This window comes from Myiozetetes cayanensis, unplaced genomic scaffold (assembly GCF_022539395.1).
Source record: "Myiozetetes cayanensis isolate MyiCay16 unplaced genomic scaffold, myiCay2020 scf5-8, whole genome shotgun sequence".
NCBI lineage: Eukaryota > Metazoa > Chordata > Aves > Passeriformes > Tyrannidae > Myiozetetes > Myiozetetes cayanensis.
In genome coordinates this window covers 94,045,008-94,068,113 of record NW_026087742.1, presented here as the reverse complement: position 1 = coordinate 94,068,113, position 23,106 = coordinate 94,045,008, and the positions used below count along the sequence as shown (strand labels likewise).

At 36.7% G+C, this 23,106-nt stretch overlaps 1 long non-coding RNA gene across 1 annotated transcript in view; it reads left to right on the top strand.

Moving 5' to 3' along the window:
• Window positions 1–1,000: 1,000 nt before the first annotated feature.
• Window positions 1,001–23,106, top strand: part of LOC126648860 (uncharacterized) — a 34,663-nt gene continuing 12,557 nt past the window's right edge. Inside the window, exon 1 of the long non-coding RNA XR_007630901.1 lies at window positions 1,001–1,297. This is a non-coding gene — a long non-coding RNA (uncharacterized LOC126648860). The remainder of the gene's footprint in view (window positions 1,298–23,106) is intronic.

Sequence of the window (23,106 nt, the reverse complement as noted above, 5' to 3'; positions counted from 1 at the left end):
AAAACCTTCTGAATTTCAACCCTTAAACAGCTTCAGCATAAAAGACTGCATACTCTATCTCTGTCTTTTCAGCTAGTCTTTTCCCTTTCGTTCCCTCTAATGAATTACTCACAGCCACAGACTTCTCTTTTCTAAACGCGGTATACTCGGCTAATTATTTGTATAAATTAGAGAGAGAGAGACCACTTAATTATCACTATATTTTGCATAACTTTAAAATTAACACTCATTTATATTGAAACAGAACCTGATGGGCCCCACTGGGACCAGGGTCTTATTGTGCTTAGTGTTGTAGGAACAGAGAACAAGGATCAATCTCTGCCCTAAATAGCCATTAGCTGTGTCAGGCAAAAGGATTGTTCTACCTTATTTAACAGATGAGGTACCAAAGCACAGAGATTAAACAATTTGCTCAAGAAAATCCATGGCAGAACTGAACCCAGGTCTCTTAAATCTGAGCCAGATGTCCAGTTCACAAGGCCATTTGTCTTCCTTAGGATAAGTCACATTCTGTAAACATCTGTGTCTTATCTGCTGTCTCAGTGCACCCAGGCTCAGCAGAGATTTCCTGTAGCTAACAATAAGAAAATCTTTCATTTCTGCTCTCTTCTTACAAGAAAACTTTGAAACTTCAGGACATTCAGAACTGTTGAGTTTACAAAAAGATGCAGACTGTTGCTATTACCAGAGCCAGAGTTTCGTGCCTCACAGAAAAACTGGCACAAACACGATCCATGTTCATTGCTGTAAACAAGATGTAATGGAACAGCATAACAGCAACCATGACTGCCACATATTATCATTGCTCGACTTGCATATAATTAATTCCTTGTGAAAGATACCATTATAACAAAACAATTCTAAATGGTCTCCCAACCAGTGTTGCTGCCCTGGAAACAACACATCACAGTCAGGAGAATGGTTTTGTCTAACAACACTCCCCTTTTCTGTACCAGAGCCAACAAGCTCCATATTCATCAACACTGCAACCAGCCAACCCCCAATAATGAGCTTCCTGGAAACATCTATAGTGGAAACTGAACCTTTAATTTCAAGATATCGTAGTAATAAAGAAAGGAATGAAGAGCACACAATGGAATATAGAATATCTGTACCAGAGATACTTGTGGGGTGGTCTGTATCTATATGTATGTTAACGAGTTGGTCTTATACAATCCTCAGCAGAGAATGTCATTGGTCACAGCCAGTATTCAAGTGTTTTTGAAGAAAACCTGGACTGTGGGAGTATTTTCTGAATTCATACTACCTGGAAAGTGAGTTCCTCGAAGATAGGAAGGTAAGTAATTTCAACTGGGCAATTTTATTTTGAATAAAATCTTGTTCTTTTATACCTCAATACAAGCAAGAAAAACAATGTTTAAAATTTTCATCTTTGATAGTGGTGTTTTAAAAATGGCATGGTCAGAAAAAAACACATCAATAGAGCTATATTTCTCCTTCTATGTGTGGTAGTACATTTCTCTGAGCTCAGTGCTTTGTTCAGTCATCGAGAAACATCCTAAAAAGCCCTGGGATGTCAGAAGGCTGAGGTATGAAATATCTGATGAGTAAGGTCACTCCTTTCATTTGCAAGTCACAGAACAGTGAAACGTGATGCTTGCAGACCTGTAGAGTTTTGAGTAAAATTTCTAAATTGAAGTGTGGCAAATCAGATTTGAATCCTTCCTGCCTAAAGCAGCCTGAGCCCAGGTTGTTCAGAAGGATGTTCCACTGCACATCATTTTGGACTCTAGCATTTAACTGGGAAAGTCTATCTTGAAGGAATAAAAAATTCAGTGGGCAGAATAGCAAACAGATACAAGCACAACACTGTAATTTGTTTTGTAGGTCACAGGGAAGAACAGAAAGGGGGTATATTTCTGCTACTATTAGTGACAGACTATCCCCCACAAAATTAAGGCACCTTAAAAAAAGATTTAGAGCATCTTCATGGTTCCTTGTGCAAAGCCACATTAGGGATTCCCATGCAGCTCTGAAAAAGAAAAGAAAAAAAAAAGAAGGAAAAACCCCACAACAACTTATTTTTGCTGTCCAGTATTTCTGTTAAATACAACCCCAGAGACTAGAGGGCCCTGTGTTGAATCTTTGCAGTTCTCTCCAACAGTTTAGACAGCAGGATAGTCTGAAAGTTTAAGCACTCCATGGGAAGGTGAAAAAGTGCCTCAAGCAGAAGCTGGATCTGAACCTCAACCTCCATTACCTCAGTTCAAGCTCACACTCTAATCCACTGGGGAAGTAGCCCCACACTGCTGTGTCTCACACCTCTCCACAGCAGCTGCCTGAAGAAAATGTTTTAAAAGGTTGTGCCCAACTCTGGGAGCCTAATGTATTTCTTGACTTTTTTTATGCTTTTATAGAATCATAGAATCATAGAATAGATTGGGTTGGAAAAGACCTCCAAGATCATCAAGTCCAACCCCTGATCCAACTCTAATTACTATATCATGGCACTAAGGGCCATGTCCAATCTCTTTTTAAAAACTTCCAGGGATGGTGAATCCACCACCTCTCTGGGCAGGCCGTTCCAATGCCTGATCACCCTCTCTGTAAAGAATTTCTTCCTAACATCTAACCTAAACTTCCCCTGGCAGAGCTTGAGCCCATGTCCCCTTGTCCTGTTGTTGGTTGCCTGGGAGAAGAGACCAACCCCCACCTGGCTATAACTTCCCTTCAGGTAGTTGAAGAGAGTGATGAGGTCACCTCTAAGCCTTCTCTTCTCTAGACTAAACAATCCCAGCTCCCTCAGCCTCTCCTCATAGGACTTGTGCTCAAGTCCCTTCACCAACCTGGTTGCTCTTCTCTGGACCCGCTCCAGCACCTCAATATCCTTCCTGAACTGAGGGCCCAGAGCTGAACACAATACTCAAGGTGTGGCCTCACCAGCGCTGAGTACAGGGAAGGATCACTTCCCTGCTCCTGCTGGCCACACTGTTCTTGATGCAGGCCAGGATGCCATTGGCCTTCTTGGCCACCTGGGCACACTGCTGGCTCATGTTCAGCTTCCTGTCAATCCAGCACCCCCAGGTCCCTTTCCACCTGGCTGCTCTCCAGCCACTCTGTCCCCAGCCTGTAGCGCTGCAGGGGTTGTTGTGGCCAAAGTGCAGGACCCGGCACTTGGCCTTGTTGAACTTCATCCCATTGGAGTCAGCCCATCTCTCCAGTCTATCCAGGTCCCTCTGCAGAGCCCTCCTGCCTTCTGGTAGGTTGACACTCCCTCCCAACTTGGTGTCATCAGCAAATTTGCTGATGATGGACTCAATCCCTCATCTAGGTCATCGATAAAGATGTTAAACAGGACTGGGCCCAGCACTGATCCCTGGGGACACCACTGGTGACCGGCCGCCAGCTGGATGCAGCCCCGTTCACCAGCACTCTCTGGGCCCGGCCCTCCAACCAGTTCCTAACCCAGCACAGAGTGCCCCTGTCCAAGCCATGGGCTGCCAGCTTTTCCAGGAGTATCTTATGGGAGACAGTGTCAAAGGCTTTGCTGAAGTCCAGATAGACCACATCCACAGCCTTCCCCTCGTCCACCAGGTGAGTCACCTGATCGTAAAAGGAGATCAGGTTGGTCAAACAGGATCTGCCTCTCCTAAACCCGTGCTGGCTGGGTCTGATTCCTTGTCCATCTTGTAGGTGCTGTGTGATTGCACACAGGATGATCTGTTCCATAACTCTGCCAGGCACCGAGGTCAGGCTGACAGGCCTGTAGTTACCAGGGTCAGCCTTGCAGCCTTTTTATGGATTGGGGTGATATTTGCCAACTTCCAATCATGTGGGACCTCCCAGTGAGCCAGGACTGTTGGAAGATAATGGAGAGCGGCTTGGCAAGCTCTTCTGCCAGCTCCCTCATTACCCTAGGATGGATCCCATCTGGTCCCATAGACTTGTGAGGATCCAGGTGGCTCAGTAAGTCACTAACTATTTCCTCCTGGAATACAGGGGGCTATTTGGTTTCCTCTCTCTGTCTACCAGCTCCAGAGGCCAGTTGCCTTGAGGGCCACCTGTCTTACTGGTAAAAACTGAGGCAAAGTAGGTGTTAAGTACCTCAGCCTTCTCCTCATCTCTATTAACTATGTTTCCCTCCGAGTCCATCAAAGAATGGAGGTTTTCTTTGCCCCTCCTTTTGTTATTAATGTATTTATAGAAGGACTTTTGTTATCCCTAACAGAAGTGGCCAATTTAACTTCAAATTGCGCTTTTGTATCCCTGATTTTCTTTCTGCATGATCTAGCTGTCTTCCTGAATTCTTCGTAAGTAGCCAACCCTCTCTTCCATAGTCGATAAACTCTCTTTTATCCCTGATTTCCTTCAGAATCTCCCTGTTTAACCAGGCTGGTTGTCTTCCCCGCCGGCTTGCCTTTCGGCACACCGGTATGGCCTGTTCCTGTGCACTCAAAACTTCCTGTTTGAAGCACATCCATCCCTCCTGGACTCCCTTGTTTTCAAGGGTTGTTTCCCAGGGTATGCTCTGGACTAGACTTCTGAATAGGTCAAAATCTGCCCTCCGAAAGTCCAGCGTAGAGGTTTTATTGTTGTTTCTCCTTGAATCTCTGAGTATTAAAAATTCTATTATTTCATGATCACTATTTCCTAGGCGGCCTTCAACCACTATATCTCCCACCAGCTCCTCTCTGTTTGTAAACAGCAGGTCTAGCGGGGCCTTACCCCTGGTAGGTTCATTTACCAGTTGATGAAGGAAATTGTCCTCTATACACTCCAGGAAATTCCTAGACTGCCTCTTCTCTGCAGTATTGAGCTCCCAGCAGATATCTGGCAGGTTAAAGTCACCCACAAGGACAAGGGCTGACAATTTCGAGACATCCGCCAGCTGCTTGTAGAATAATTCATCCCCTTCATCATCCTGGTAGGGTGGTCTGTAACAGACACCCATGATGATGTCAGTCTTGTTGGTCTTCCCCCTGATTTTGATCCACAGGCACTCAACCTTATTGTTGCTGACCTCAAGTTCAACAGGGTCCAGAGAGTCTCTAACATATAAAGCCACCCCTCCACCTCTCCTCCCCTGCCTGTTCTTCCTGAAGAGCTTATAGCCTTCCATAGCAGCACTCCAGACATGCGAGTCATCCCACCATGTTTCTGTGATGGCGACTACATCATAGCCTTCCTGCTGCACAATTGCCTCCAGCTCCTCTTGTTTGTTGCCCATACTGCGTGCATTAGTGTACATGCACTTCAGGTGGGCTGTTGATTTAATTCTTAACTCAGGCTTTCCATCCTTATGTAAAGGGAGAAAACCGGACAACATATAGAACAATGCATTTTCCTAACTTATCAGCATAGAAAACTCAAAACCATTTCATGACTGCAAAGTTATAAATTTACAAGTGTGCATATATTACAATTTGGATTCATTAACAGAAATACTAATACAGAATTCTGTTTAACTACATAAGTCTAGATCGTTCATCATTTTAACCATTGATGGTTAAAAGAAAACTGAATATTACTTACTGATTTCTACTATTCACTCGAATATTCATAAACCTTTATTAACCAAAATTACAGGAAAACCTACTTTATCTTCTACAAAATAAGAAAGTTTCTGTAATTTAACTATTTATTTGCTATATATTTAACACTTTTCTTTCTTTTTTAACTTCTCCCCAATGATTCTCAACAGCAGTTAGAATTGTAAATAGTTACCTCTCTTGACGTAATAAAAAAGAACTGGATAAGCAGTAATTTCTAAAAGAGCTATCCAAAAAAGGTCCAGAAAAATCATATAGGCACTGCATAACTCATCACCCAAATGTACTTCTCACAATATATTTGGTAATTATCTCCTTTTGTTCTGCTATCTAGAAAATGTAAAAATAAAAATGTCCTAATATTTTTTATTCTTTGGAGCAAACCAGTAAACCAGGCTGCTGGTTCTTTGCTGTATACTGGTGTGGAGGGTTTCTCTTCTACACAGGATCTTGACAGAAACACTGGCTCACTTAGTGTCATGGGAAGTAGGCTGTGATTTTCACATCTGTTTGCAACTTCACAGAAAAGGATGATTGAAGGAAAATAAAAATGTCTTATCTTTTTCAGCTTATAGCTGGATTTCACTAGTCTTGTTTACAGTAGTAATGCCACTGAAGCTGAAATATGAGTTCAGTTTTGGTAATGTGTAAGTTACGGTCCAGTAGATTTCTCCATCGCAAGACCATGCCTCACAAACTCCCTGTAGGAAACCAGGCATTAGACAGGGAGTGCTTAACATTTAAAGCTACAGTGGATGAATAAATAAATAATAATAAAAAAAATAAATTAAAAAAAACCTGAAAAAAGTTGTGCATACTGCATTACTTCCACGTAATTTTAAGAGCAATACAACATCAATGAAAAGTGCTTGTCCATGAATAAAAGGTAACATGAATTTCTCTTTATGCTAATTTTCTCTGAAGCCATAAAACCCATATCAAATACGGGCAGAGTATGTCAAGCTCCTTGCTAAATGTCAAGGAAATGGTCAGATATTTGTAAACATGATCTGAGGAGGCTGTCAAGTAGGTGGTGGAATGCAACCATTGCAACCAACTGCAACCAAAAATACAAAATGGTGTCTAATTTCATATCCAAATGCATGTTTGGATACAATACAAAGCTACTTAGCTCCCAAAGCTATTTATTTTAATGTTTATGAGGGTTTAAATAGTATTTCTGATTTTTTTTCTTTGAATTGACACTAATCTGGCAGTTATGTAAGAAGCTGTTAATATCAAACAAGATTGATATATCAGTAAAAAAAATCAAACCATACCTTTTTTATTTTATTTTTTTCTCCTCCTATAGGCCTTCTTCATTCATTCCTCACGTGAACACGTGACCCTTCATGCCACATTTTCCTTCACTCAGTGTCTTGCCTTAACTGGTCATATTAAGTCTCTATGAATTTGTCTGTCTGAGAAATTAAATGCATATCAACTGGGTTGAAGCTTCCTGAAATTTCTGCACAGCCTGTGCTCACACAAAAACAGGAAAAAAGACAAGCTTTGCAAAAAAAAGACTTCCAATAAAAGCAAATGCTTTGTTTTTCAGTATATTCCTGGATTGATGTTTGTGATGATACACACAATTTCCCTTTCCATTTTTATTCAGCCTTTGACTTGTTCTACCCCCCAACACACTACTTAGTACCAAAATTTCTTACAGTATCTTTTCTGAGTAAATGAATACAATGTGTTCATGGGGGCCATCAAATCACCTTCATAAAGTTCACTAAATTTTATGCCAGGAAATGCCAGCAAGTTGAAAGCCTCTGCTAAACTTAAAGTGGAAGAGTCGATATTTCATCAGCGTATTCCCAAATCACCCAGTTTTCTGATATGCAGCTTCTTACACTATGCATTCCTACCATTTATTATTTTGCATTATTTTTGAATGTCTGTATATATAAAAGGTTGGACTGAAAGTAAAATCAGGCCATATATAATGGCCTGTCTCCATATTAATAAATATTGTAAGACAATCAAAACAGTTCCATAGAACAAAACAATTGATGCCAATGAGCTGATGTCCATACTATCTGCATTTCAGCTCTGTTACTTCAATTGGCTGCAATCTAGTCCTGTAGACTGAAAACCCATTAGCACCATCTTCTGCTTCAGTTTCATCTGAAAGCAATCAGTTTTGCAAGTTTTAAGTTTTTAATATGCTTGAGCCAAACTCAGCAGAGAGAATCAGATTTGCTGCAAAAGCACAATTCTGATCTAAACCAAAACACTAACATAGGTGAAGCCAGTTTCACCTCTCATTTTTGTCCGTGATATGGCTTCTTATAGTCAGTTTGGTGATTAATGTTGCACTGCTAGCATTCTCTTAAAAAAATCAATATAAACATAATTAAGAAGAAAATTAGTAAGTCCCAGAATTTGAGTAATGTTTTCTTTTTCACTTATTAAGATTTCCAATCCTAAGTTCTCTCAACAGACATTAATCACACATTTCAAAATACGTAAAAAATGTTCCTTAAGAAGAATGTCTGCCTAGTAAAATAGATTTTGAAAGATCTAATGCTGAAAATGGCCTGCCTGATATAAAATTCAATATTAGCTTCTTTATATAACAAACACAGATGGCTAAAGTTAAGGAAAGCATAGTTTTGAAAAATTTTACCTAACGATAAGGTTTAGACTAGGAAATTTATATTAAAAAAAAAGCCATCTTCAAAAAAATAGTTAAATAGTGACTAGTGTAATTTATAATTATTAAATTCTAATGGAGCAAGATACAAACTAAAATTCTACTTATTTGTTTCCATGATTTTTCTTGCATTTTACCTGTTTTCCAAAGCATTTTATTTGTGGATTTTTTGTCTATTTGTTGGTTTTGAGGTTGTTTTTTTTTTGTCCCTAAACAAGTTGAAAAGGGGTTTGTATTCTGTGTATAAGATCGCTTAAATGGGAAAAAACCCCAACCAACCAACCAACAAACAAAAAGCACCTCATATTAATATGTTTTCTTTTAACCTGGAAAGGGTTTTAACAATGTTCATTTACACAGAATGAAGTTTAAATTATCAAGTAAAAAAACCTCTTGTAATTTGCCAATAGACTTTTCACCATTAAACCCAGCAGCTCTAGGAGAGGGTTTAAAAACAAGCAGCCCATCTTGTATTTGGATGGAAATTTACCTATGAGATGATTGCACAGCAAGAAGCACAAAAACATATATAATTATGGGCAATTGGCTTTCTGCAGATCATCTCATAACACCAGTGTCACAGAGCCTTTCCGTAAAAAGTAATTCTGCTTTTATGTTATTATTATTGATACCGTTGTGGGTGGTTACATGAATTGTAGAAAGATTTTGCTTGGTGCTGGCAGAAACTGTGAATAATATGACTAATTTGTAGGCTAAAAAAAGCTGACCAATCTTTTAAAGACTTCTTAATTCATTCAAACTTTCAATTAAACTTTGTTAACTGTAAGATTTTAAAAATTAGCCCTAGCATTTAATATATTTTCAGGTATATTTTACACTAGTCACTATTTAATATCAAATATATATAAACCTTGGAATATATTATGGTATTATAGCTCTCTCTGCATCATTGAACTGCAACAATAGAGCAGAAGCAATTTCCAAATTGTCATTTTACCAAGTTCATGCTTTGATTTTTGAATATTCCACTTAATTTTAGTAACGGATGCATGTTTGGGATTATCATGGAAAAAATATCACAACAAAAATCATTTTTCTCCTCATTTTTTTTTTTTAAGGTTAGAAATAAAATGCAGTTGCTTATTTAACACTCTCCCACAAGCCTTTGGTGAGGAGTGCTCCTTTTAGGGGAATAAAGTGACTGGAGAACTCTTCTAATTCCATTCATTCTAAAGAAAAAGGTTTTCTACCCTTATTTCAGTTTGTTACCTAAGTTCAACTTGCTTTAAGCATTGACTAAGGACCAAGAGAAATATCTGGTTTTGAAAAGTAGGCAGAAGATAACTTAGAGTGTTGACTAAATATAGAGAAAATAAGGGGCAGGAAGAAGAAGATAGAACAGCAATACAAGTTTATATATTGTCAGAAGTGAGTGAACATGGATCTGTTTCGAAGTGAAGGGTTGTATAATATCACTACTAACCTGAACACACGTAAACTATTTCTGGGCCATATAGGAAACAGAGAACTTAGGAGCCTCATTCTTACTGAAGATATGTAGCCCTCTTTATTTTCTATTACTACAGAATATGAAATATGAGTCCCTCACTAGGTGATTATTAGGTTGAGTTGGCATTTCTTTACCTATAATCAGAGGGTATCCACACCTATTCTTCATGAAAAGTGGAAGTCTTGCAATGTTGCAAAATCTCCAATATATACCCAGCTAATGAAAAAGTCTCGAGAAGTTAAAAACAAAATTCAGTAAGTGTGTAAAACTGTACTTAGGTTCATTACCCCACATCTGGTTACTCTGGAACAGAGTGGATGAAAGTGGATGAAAGTGGATGAAAGACAACAAAAACTTGTCTTAAAACATATGTTAAGATAACACATTAAAGCCTAAGCACTGTACAAAAATAGAGAACCAGAGCAATACATATTCCCTTTGTTAATTCACTCATCAAGCCTTTGTCCAAAGCTTAAAATTCCTAAAATGCAATGTAGACAACACAGCTGGTAATGTTTAATTAAAATATTTCTTCTGCTTTGGTGAAGCTTAATTCTCTATTGAATCATATTCAGAAAGATCTCCTTTGCAGAGAAACAATCAGCAAAGGCAGCATTCCCAAGTGTGAGCTCTCTACCCCATACCTAAGAAAATATCAGAGATTATCTCAGTTTTATTGTCAGCATACTACTGCAGAAACACAAGATTTCAAAGCAGAACAATCGGTGAAGTTATTCTTTTCCTCATGAGCCCCCTTCAGAAGGATGTATTCAAGCTTTTGTAGAATCTTCGAAGAGTCCCCAAACACGACTAGGATGAGAATGGAAGAATAATCAAGTGCTGCACATTTTAAAATAATCAGAAAACTTCAGTAACTTAATTTGGGTAGCTAACAGAACCGCAATTTAGCAGATTCAATTACGTCACTCAGATAACTAAAGGTTTACCATGGTAAGCTTTTCTAAGCTTACCATTCACTAATTGCTTACATGCACATAGAGGAGTTTTTGCACAAGTAGTTGAAGGTAACCCTTTGTGTAGATCTGTTGAAAGCAGAAAATGCCCCCTGCGTGAATACCACCCTGAATATCAGAACCCAAACAGTAGACAGTGGTTCCTGAACATGTTACAGGACAGACTTTGATCATCCAACAGTATTTGCACAACACTAGCAACTAATGTAATCAGAGTTCAATCTCTTTAAAATTTTTCTGATTTGTACAAGCTGTTCTTGCAGTGAAAGACTTGGTCATTTCCTACCCACTTAATAGTAAGCATAAGACCTGCAGCTCTGCTTCTGCCAAACCTGTAAGTGTTTTGACATATTACCTCTTGCAAGTACAAACAGCACAAAAACCATTTCCTCTCTGTGTGGCTCCTTAACATTGCAGCAAATTACTGCTGCAAAATGATTTAGCAGTAGTGCTCTCCAGAGAGACTATAGAAAGACAGATGATGTAGCAGAGGCCTAGAAATCTTAAAAACAAATTAGATTTGAACTCTTTTTAAGATCAAACTCTATGTTATATCAGCTCAAAATAACATTTGTGTGATAAGCTTCTCAAAATCTAATGAAAAATGACCTGCAAGTTTGATTTTCTTGCCAATCCCATCTTAAGTATCCTAATTCTAGATCTTGTGCTAAGCTCATAGCAAGCTAACACCTATCTTTAAAAAAAGACCATGAATATGTCCTTTAAAAAGACCTTGCAATTAATGCTGTTGCTGGTCTGTAAACAGAAAGCAGCCTACAACCCATCTTGACTTGAAAAGGCATCATGATTTAGAAACTATTGAAAAAGCCACAGAAAATTGACAGAGCAGAGAAACAGATGCAAGAGAGTAGGTGACAATCACTTAATTTGTACATTATAACTAACCTTCAACCAATGCTTGGACTGCTTAAAATGGAAACAAACTTATTTTCAAAGAGCAAAACAGATCCTTGATAGGGATTCCATTTTATTCCTATCAGCATTTTCCAGATCAATACTCTGCAGAAACTGAAAGTTCTTCCTCTCTCTTCTTCACCAGTTACATGTCATGTGCTGAATGAAATCAATTTCCCTCTATCAGCTTTCACAGATGAAATCCTGTCAGCCATGGGATGAAGGTGTTTGAAGCACAATCATCATAAGCAAAGATCTTTATCATAGGTATAATTGTTTCATAAAAATATCTATGCCCTGGCATAAACTAGTCTAGCAAAATTATATTATGCACTATGTTTACATTGTGATGCTTCATCATTGCAGCAAAAGGCTGTGATTTCATTAAAAAAGTTTGCAGACTAAGTCTGTCATACAACAGCAACCTTGAAACAACGTGTAGTTTGCAATTTCTGTATAGTGAGGATACATGAGGGAGTTCTTGGTATATCATGGCCTATGTAAGTGCACGTGGACTCTAGAATACAGCTTTCCTCAGGATGCACTAGCAGAAGAGCAAAAGGCAAATCTAGGAATAGACCTTGAGAGAAGACAGAAATTGAGAATTGGAGATGGTGGAACATAGGAAATTGAGGGATGGAAAGCTGTAAATCTGCAACTAGATTTCAGGTTTATTCTTGAGTAAGGTTAATTCAATATGCAATCTCTGCAGCAATTAAAGGATTGAAATAAAGGAAGAGGAAGCAAAATAGTCAAGATTCTGGTAAGTGGAACAAAGAATTGTTGTGAGTAAGGCTGAATAGATTAAAGAAGTCTTTAAACATGGACATCCCTTCTGGAGCAGGGGGCAATGATGACAACATTACCTGTTTGCCTTTTCCCTGCATAGGAATTTCCATTCCTTGCTTTACTCATTGTTTCTAAAATTTTCCATCTATCATAACTATTAGGTAGAGCAAAGACAAAAAAAATAATTAAACGATAGATTGTGAATTTGGGGATTAGGTCCTCAGAAGAACTGATTTCCTCTGCATTTATTTTAGGGAAAGTCATCACAATACTATTTTTGAAAACACCAACCATTCCAGTTATTCCCAGTAATTGAAATTACTGGCTTTTCTTGACCTCAACATCTGACCAAAAGCAAGTATCACATCAAGAAAACTAAATTATGACTCTGAGGTTATATAAAATTGTCCCAGTACTGCAACAGAGAGGCATAAATTCAGTTAAAAGAATTTTCTTTAAAGTACTGGTTTTGCAAATATAAACCTTGGCTGAAACACAAAATGACATTTTCTCATTAAAATAATAGTTTCATTTTAGATAGACTAAGTAATGTTAATTAATAAACACAATATTTGAAGACATTCAAATGAGGATTTTACTGAAATAATTATGAAAGTAGCATTCAATTGTCTGGCTTTAAGAGAAATGATACTCATTCTGAATAGCAACTGAGCAATTAGAAGTGGTGGCTTATAAGGATTTCTGCACAGAATGCAGAAAAAGCAAGAATGGATCAGTTCTGTGCAAGACCTGACATGACCAGATTTTGGGTAAATGTTTACCTTCATCTAATTTATGGCTTTATTTGTATAACTGAGAGGATACAAGGTTTCAGTTTCACATTCAGGTGGAATAAGGAAAGTAGCCACATATTCACAAAACTTAAACCTTCCTGATTGGAAAATAGCATTTGTTCTCTTTGAACCGTTTAGTGAACTGTTAAATGAGGGAGCATCAACACATGTTAACTCCCTCAAACTGAGAATCAAGAAATGAATTGCAAATGGCTTTAAAGGAACATCTTCGAATTTGCTGGAAGTTCATCCTTATCTTTCTCATTTTGCTGGTATATTACTCTATTTCCTATCCCACAATCTCTGTATTTCCAGAGCCCAAAATCCTTCAGAGGGGAGGCTGTTCAAGGTAAGATTAAGGCCTTGAAGCCTCTGTGCATAACCTGACAAATAAAAAAAGCTGCTCATCCTCCTCCTCCTGTATCTGAATTAAAGCATCCAATGCAACCCTTGTGCTTTATTTATTCAGACAGTTTCTCATCACCTCACTGAACAAAAGGATTCTGGTGACATGAACAATTTAATGTTTAAGGACAAATAATCTGCATCATTGCATGAGTAATATGAGAATAAAAAATAACCTTAACAAAAATATGCTGTCAGAAGTTCATTCTCCAGAGAAGCATCACAGCTTCTTTATTCTTGACTTTGTTGTAACTATTAAATATTGAAAGAAATTCTCCTACTTTTCCCATTACAGAAATATAAAGCTAAGTAGTCATGTGTGACTCATTCTTTACTGCCAAACAACTAAGGCAGCAAAATCAATACCAGGATTGCAAAAGCTTTTGTTCATACCTACCCTGAAAGAGATTAAGCTTAGCTAGCATAACCAATTGTCTGCATACCTGAACAATCACAGAAAGAAGATACACACACATACAAAAAACATAATAAAAAAACCCAAACCAAACCAACCAACCAACCCACCCAAAAAACCCAACCAACCAACCAACCAAAAACCAAACAAAAACAACCAAAACAAAACAAACCCAAACAAAAAGAAACAAACAAACCAAACACACACACACAAAATAAATAAATAAAAATAAAACTAAATTAAAAAAAACCACTACTGTATGACAATGTAAGTAATGTAAAGAGGAAACATATAGATAAACAAAAACACACAAGGAAAGAAGTAAGGAGAAATCTTGTAAAAGAAGAGGAAATTAGTGGCAGGTAGAGATGTCAGTCAGAAATAAAAGCAGAAACCATGACATGCTAGTAGTCTCTGCAGCAGCAGAAATATACTGAACTATTCTCAGCTTGGATATTCTAAGTCAGGGGATTCAAACAAGCACTAGGTTGTCCGGAATCTTGTAAGATAACATACTTTAAGGTCTGTTATTGTCTATGTCTTAATAAGTCTGTGAGTTTATAGAGCTAAACAGAAAGCATGTCAAACACCCAGGGTTTTCCTTTTTTTTCTACACAAACTAGAATTTGTACTTTCCCCTGTAGAAAAAGCAATATTTTGGAGGACAATACTATCAGGACATTTTTGAAAATAACCCAATGACCTTGCCACAGTCATTTGTTCAAAATCCCTAAATCAAAGTCTAAATCTAGATTTATAGAAGGTAATATGGAATACAATTATGCTCCCACTGTGACAATGAGAAAAATGTTGCCCATTAGACTAAATCTTTAATCTCTTCATCATTGAGTGTATTTTTTTCTTCACAATTCAATTACAGATTTTGAAGTGAAATAATGTTCAGATTAGTAAGAAATCAGATATCCTTTCTTCTTCCTCACATCCATCTAGTACTTGCTCTTAAATGTTCACATTTATATCTTTTGTACCTTGGATATTGTAACTTGCTTATTATGCAACTCAGTATTGTTCAAAACTACATTCTTAAGTAACCTTTACATGAACAAATTCATAATTTATTAAAAAAATTATTTAAAGTGAGTGTCAAAATCTCCATAATGGAAGGATGTCTATGGACACTTGTATGAAGATGATGTTTTCCTGATCAAATGTAAAGTGTTTAAGAGTAGACACATAGAGGGGTCTTATTATAACTGGTTTTTGCTTCAGATTCATCTGCCTGATCAGGAAGGTCTTGAAATGGGTACTGAAAGATGGCTGCTATTCTTCTGTAGTGGTATGGAAAATGGAGAATAGTCTTAATTCCTGTATTACTTTAGGCACTTCCTGCAAGTATATCCTTCTAAAATCAACATTTTGATGCCCAAGAAATTAATCAGCTCTTGACAGTGTGTCAACTGCCACTGCTTTCTGAGCTTTCTCTACATGTTTGATCCCATAAAGAACAGAGATAACAGAGGCCAAGTACAATAATGGAGGCTCTAAAAAGTAGAGACATGTCGTGCAGGAAAGAGGAGTATGGGCACAGGATCTTAAGAGATGAGGTTCTGGCTTGTGCCCACAGCTGTAAAACATTTACTAAGGATTGAAGGGATTTGTTGCAGGTCTTTTGGCTTTCTGTGTTTTTTTAGAAGAAGGTCCAGAAGTAATCAAAAGCAGTTCTCAAAGTAACAAAGAACACATAAATAGTATATAAATTAAAAAAAAAGCAGCAAAAATTCTCATATAACCTGGATCTATATACCAATGAAGGAATAGATAGTTGTAAAAGAGTGTTAGCAAACATTAAAGTGACCCTAAGTAGAAGTTGGAGATTTAAAGAAGAAAGCAGCAACAACACCCATCATATTGCTGACAACAAAGGTTGCTGACCTACAGTATTGCCATTTCCAGAAAAAAATGTCATAATACATCATGTAGAGACAATTTGAGAGATACAATATTCTGTTTACATTTACATTTGCACAAACTTCTGTCACTAAAACTTGTCTGCATTTAAAGGCAAAGTTTCTAACATCTTACCACATCAAATATTTTGGAGTTGATACCCTACTTAGGTAGAGCTAAATGTCTTTATCTCTTGAAGAAAAAGCTTAAAGACTTTTATTTCATATTATTCACAATTCCATAAAACATGGAATTGCCTAATTCATACAAAATTCATAGTTCTGCATATGTTAAAAACAAAACAAAAAACAAAAACAAAACAACCAAAACCAAACAAAACAACCAAAACCAAACAAAACCAAAACAAAAAACCAAAGAAACAAAAACCCCACATGTAGCCGCATCTTTTTTTTGAACAACTTGTTCTAGTGGAAGGTGTCCCTGACTATGGAGTTGGAATTAGATGATATTTAAGGTTCCTTCCAATACAAACAATTCTATGCTTCTATGATTTGAAGTTTTGTTAGATTCACTTGGATTTCAATGAATAGGTGTGGTATGATAAGAGGCAAAATTTATCTTTGCAAATGGAATCAACTGCCCAGCAACAGTGTAGCTGATATACAAGAAACAGTTTAGAAACTACAAGTATCTCCTGTACTCCTGAGACAAATGAATCTTTTGAGTTCTGCAAATACTACTATAAATAACCTTATTGAAAATCAGAGGAGAGAACTCTCAATCCATCTTTTCACTTTATGAAAAATAATTTCATTTTATTCTCCCCAAAAGAAAGAGGGTCTATTTGTTTTTCTTTCTTGCTTGTAAATGCCAGTTCTGTCTAAATAGATACAAGTGTCATAAGAAACAAAAGGAAATAAAAGAAAAATAACTTCTCGAGAATATAAAAAAATAATCTGCCTATCTGAAATTCTTCTTCTGCCTTTGGTTTTGTTGCTGCCACTATGTAGCATGATGTGCTCACGGTGAAATGTTCCAGAGTGGCAAGGAAATAATGTACCAAAGTTTGAGGAAAAAACCAGAGTCATTAGTTATTTCACAGGCTGAGCACATGCTTTCAAGAGGAGATGGAATGAAAAAGAAAAGCTTAATATTTAAGAATAAGGCTAATTAGGATAAAATTACAGATGAAGTAAAAACAATTTGTAATTTCGATTGAAAGTGCCACCAAGATGACAGAACTCCAAATATTTTCTAATTTTTAAATTTTATTTTAAGAAACATCATTCTTATAAGCTACCCCAAAAGAAAAAAATGCTGTTGAATTCTAAGGAACATTCAGAATCTTTGAGTGCAAAAGTACACTTTTGTGTAGAGTTCTCCATGTAACTCACTTCTACTCAATTTCCTTCTACTCTAATTTTTTTCAGCTTTACATAAAACTTGCCTTCTGAGTATTTTAGTTAACTTCTGAAGTAATACCACATACTGCTGGTTTTATTTAGGGTATAGGGCTCTTGTGGATATGAAAGCTTTCTGTATTCAGGTTCGTCTTGTCTTCAGAATTAGAGTGAGAAAGAGTTTTCTCCCCATGTGACCCAAGTAACAGAAGAGAAACCTCGGGGAGAAACTTAGTGTTATAGATAACTGGTGGGAGGGAGTGAGGAAGATTAAGCCAGACTCTGCTCAATGGAAAGATGCAAACTAAAATAGAAGTAAATCAATCTGAATGTAGAAGTAGTAATGGTATAGTCAGGATGGAGGAATTTTATAGTGAGGATGGTCAAACACTGAGAAATTGAAGAGATTGGAGAGATTAAAAATCAAACTTGATGCAGAGCAACCTGTTCTAGTTTACCTTAATTTGAGCATGGAGTTGCTCTAGATGTTCTCCAGAAATGCCACCCAGCCTAAGTCATTTGGTGATTCTGTGATTATAGACTTTGATCTCTCTATGTCCCAAGTTTGCAATATATTGCATTTTAGAGGTAAGGGGATGGAGTTCTATACACTTCTCTTAACTAACCATCTCACTGGTTATATTGAACTGAAAGTAAATTAACTTGATAGAGGGTAGTTGGCCCAATATACCTGTGCCAATTCTAGAATAGATAGCTTTGCTTTTGTGGTACCTGTAATAGCAAGAGTTGATGTTTAAATGGGCAAAGATGCCTCCTGGTTATTTGAAGACTAAATTTGGAAGGAATAATGAAAACATACACAAGTGACAGACAGAGTTTGTTGAAGTCTACTACTTACTTCCTTGTTCAAATGATTTTAAAGTCTTAGGGTACCAGGAACTGAATTTTTTAAGAGAGAGCATAAAAATGCCTTGTGATATCTCCCAAACCAGTAAACTTGTGAACTCCAAAAAATACATGAATAAAACATACCAACTCCTGGCAGCATACATAGTATAAGACGTAGGAAAAGGATATCTCCCTCTTTCCCTTTATCTATGAGGCATAGAACAGCAAAAGAATTAATATGAAATCCAGCAAATAAAGTTTGTGTTACAGTAACAAAAAGGTCAAATTATGGCATACCAGACCTTTGTTAATTTTGAGTCTTGTATTATTTCAACGTAGGGACTGTCTTTCTCCATCCCAACTCCAAATGCCCACTCCACTCCATGGACTGCAGCACATTTTTTACTTATTATGGATTCATTACATCTTGTTCAGCAAAGGAATGATCAAGCAAATTATCCCTATCACTGATTAAGGAAAACTACGGTCATTAAAATATTTTTAACTTTGTTGCAGCTGAAAAGGATGAAATCCAAGAGCAAAAACTTAGAAATAATAATAAATAATGGATACTTTCTCACTAATCTCACCTGCCTAATAGTTTTCCTTATAATATAGGTCATCATTTGGGTTTTGTCCACACTCAGTCTTTCCACCTTCTTTTTCTCCTGAAAAAATCTACACATTCTTTGAAATTTAATAAGACCTCTTTAAGTGCCTTCATGCAATGGCTGTTTGGTGCTTTGAGGGTGTATCAGGATATATTATATATCTGTGCTGCACCCAGAAAGTGTCTGTTTCAATATTTTTTCATTGGGTGAAAAACCAGCTAAATTTACCCAAGAATTAAAAAGTAAGGTTAAAGGAAAGTCATGGCTTAAGACCAGCCATCAACTAAGCCACACAGACAGTGGGATAGAGGAGAGAATGGGAAGGGTAGAAGTAAGGAAACTCATGGGTCAGATAAGAACTGTTTAATACACGAAAAATAAATAAAATAATATTATTATTATTGTTCAATAAAAAGAGTGAAATAAAACCTAAGAAAAAATAAATTATGCAGATGAAAAGAAATTGTTTATCACCAACTGACCAATGCTCAGCCTGTTCCCAAGTAATATTCTCCACTGGCTAGCTTTCCTCTTAGTCTATATCCTGAGCATGATGTCATACAGTATGGAATATCCTTTCGGTCAGTTGGGGTTATCTGTCCCAGTTGTGTCTCATCCCAACTTCTTGTGCACCAGAAGCTCACTAGCCAGGGCAGCATGAGAAACTGAAGTCTGGCTTACTGTAAGCACTGCTCATTCATAACTAAAACATCACTGTGTGTCAATATTGTTCTCATCCTAAATCCAAAACGCAGCACTGTTCCAGCTGCTAGAAAGAAAATTAGCTTTATCCTAGCCAAAACCAGGCAAGGACAAAAAAAAAATCTTCCTTTGTTGGTGGTTGTGGTTTCTCTTTTGGTTTTGTTTTGTTTGCTGCAAGTCTTCAGTTCTTTGAAGAAAAGCTACTTAAGCTGAAAGGTGGAGGTAGACAAACAAGATAAATTTTGGTATTTTTCTCTGACAGCACACTATACGTGTTCATCACCAACATTTCGACTTCACTTGCTGACAGACCTGTGTTTCTTGCATATGAAAGAACAAGGGAGGAAGAAGAGGCTGCAACATTCAGATTTACGTATTTGAAATATAATTTTAAAACATCTCAGTTTTCTGAACCTCATATACATTTTTCCAAGCTTATCAATTTCACTAAATGAAAAATCATGTATGATGTGATTTAAAGGGAAATAAAGAGATGAAGAGAACATCCCAGAGATAAGAGAGGGGTATTTGAATGCTCTGAACAGCTGTTTATGAAGAATACAGCATAGGAGACAATCCTATTACACCAAGGAGTGACATATTGTAAGTTAGGTTATGGATGAATTTTTAACTTTAGGCTTTAACTACACAGAAGAAAGTATCATGCTAGTGATATTACCTCAGTAATTTAATTCTGAAATATAACCTTCAGTAATATCAGGATGCTCAATGGCATTTTTTCAAAATTCTAAACCCACTTGAAATTGTTAAAGTTCTCCCTACACCCCTTCATACCACTGTCACTGTGTTCTATAAGCCCTTATGGGAACCATGGTCCTATATATGTTGTATTTTAACCATACAAGGGTTCCTTTATGTATGGATTAACCTCCTTCTCCAGTAGCTGCCATAATTACAGCTTTGTGCATATCCATGATGGCAGAGAACCTATCTAATCCTACTTTAGGAAGAGGGAACCAAATAGAATGCACTATGTAATGCTCCTGGGGACTGAGAGACTGTGAATTCTCCCTTTAACTTTGCTATAAAAGTCAGCCTTTCAACCTCTCCTGCATTCATTCCTAGTTTCTAGTTTGTCTACAAAAACTAAGGGGCTTCCAGAAAGGAATATGTGCTTATGAGGGAAATGTTCTACTTCTGTTAGGTATCAGTCACAAATGTGAAACCTTGAAGAAATTATTAATAAAACCTATTATTACTAAAAAAAAGTACTCAAGAACTTTTATTCATTGATAAACCAATTAATTATCTACCTGAGTTTCTTTCTTCAAGAGAAGTAAGTTATAAACATGTGTGTTTTGGTTGCTTGTTTTTTTTTTCTGAAATTACCTGAATGTTAACAGTGATAGAAATCAAAACCATCTAAGCTTTCTCGGATGAATTGTGAGCTTTTAGAAATATTTCACTTTAAACAGATATAAAAATTCAAAAATTAAGATTGAAGAACCCCCTTTTCTCTTATGATTAGATAATGACTCCATATAAAAATTCATAAATAAACTGTATCTCTGATGTGCCTATGATTCCAATATAGAAACAAAAGAGGATTATTCTATAATTTATACCAAGTTCTCACCTTACTATGTTCCATAATACAGGTGGTTTTTTTAATGTATACCTAGATAATCTTCAAGTTGTCTCTGTTTCTCCTTATTTTTCGTAGCAGTACATCTAGCCTGAACAGAAGTTGCTGTTACACAGTCTGCAGACACATTTTAAAATTTAAATTCTAAATAATTCCTCGAGTAACACTGTTTTCGTCCTTAACATTTTTTAGCATTTGATTTACCCAACTCAAAAGGTTAGTTTCATAGGCATAACTCTTCTAAGTATATTTTCTCTCACAGTGTTGTGATTTGAACCCAGCCAGCAACTAAACCCCACACAGACTCACTCAACTCACTAGCAGTGAGATGGAGACAGTCAGAAGTAGTGTTTTTCAGTCATGATGATTGTAAAATTCCCAGGAACTTCAATAGGGGCAAGTTTTCATTTTTGTTAGTCTCCTTGAGCTAAAACAGGTTAGACAGTAGTTATGTGACTAATACTAGATGACTGTCAGAATAATACCAGCTCAGGCTGTGGAAAACTTAGACAAGTCATAAGACTCTTATTAGTAAGGACAAATGCTTATTTATAGGTTCATACGCTTCTAATACAGGCACTGGCCCAGAACCAGAAATATCTTAGTATTGTAATAAATTTTACAGACCTGCTTCTTAACCTTAACTTATTCTGAAAATATAGCTGTATAAATACAACAAAATTATTCATAAGTATGTGTGGAAGTTCTGGAAAAAATATATATTAACTACATTTGAGTACCTTTGCTTTTTGAAAACATTAGAGTTGGCCCTTCTATTTTTGTGTAATATCCTTATCAGTTGAATGTCTACAGTCCTACTGAGTAGAGTGGTGAATGGATTTTAGAGAGAATATGTGGAGTTCCTAAAAAAAGGCAGAAGAGTTGAATCCCTAAGGGTAACATGTCTGGAAAAACTAATTGTTATGCAGGACCTAAGGTATTTGGTTATATTTTACAAAATACGATACATAAAAATTACTACTTCAGCTAGTAAACCAACTAGCTGAGATAAACTGCTAATATATATTTTAAAATCTGTTAGGCAAGACTTGGGTATTTGGTCATTACTGTGAAGATTTGGTTTTGCACATCACCTTCTGTTAAAACTAACAAAACCCTGCTGTTTATTGACAAAATCTATTGACAAAGAGCAGTTTATAAGCTAACAGCAGCTGAACAATCTTCACTATTATATTCTAAGGAAGATTTCCAGAAGTCTAAAATTAGATCACTAAAACTATCTCATATTTAAGTGATCTCATTTATACAAACAGTTCAACAACCATCAGATTATCAGTAGGTCTCAAAGAACTCCAATATTGTTAACTAAGAACAGGATTCTTCCTGTTCTTGTGAAACTTAGTTTAATTGAGTTCCCTGCAGCAAACACAAGTTATTGGAAATATTTGGTGATCTTACCTCCAAGGGTGCTAGTGGCTGTCATTGTAATAATGACCTTCATCCCTATAATATACTTCAAAGGGTGGGATTAGTTTGGGTTTTTTTGTTTTCTAACATGGCTACCATGAACTTGTTGCTTGCTTGCATGTTAACACCAAATACTGTCTTACCCTTCATTTGCATGGATCTACCAGATGTAATAAATCAGCTCAGACATTTTAGAATATAATGAAGCACACTAGATTAATTATGGGGAAACTTTTTTTGTCATCTATTGCCAAGTTTAGGTCAATAGGATTGATACTAAGAAGAGTAACATTGCTTCAGGGAGTTCTCAAGGCTAAAACACGCTATTTTGTGTTCATTAAGGTTCCAAGTTATTTTTCCCTTTTCCTTCATGATAATTATATCTATATACCACAGAAACCCTGTTTGGAGTGTGTTTGCTCTCCCTGATTGGATTCAAATGAAAAGCTGCCTTTCTCTGTGGGCTGCTTTCTTTTTCCTGTCTAATCAGAAGCATGGCCTGAATCCTAATTACAAGCTAGGGCCTTAATGAATGAACTTCAAGAATATTAATTTAATGCTTGAAACACCAGCAAATAGAGAGAATGTTTTATTTGGGGTTTGCTTCATGAAGTCTCCTTATAGCAGCATTAAAATTTAAGATTTAAAATGAGAATGTGGTGAAAAACTGCATTTATTCCTCAATAACAGGAAATTAGTAGAGGCT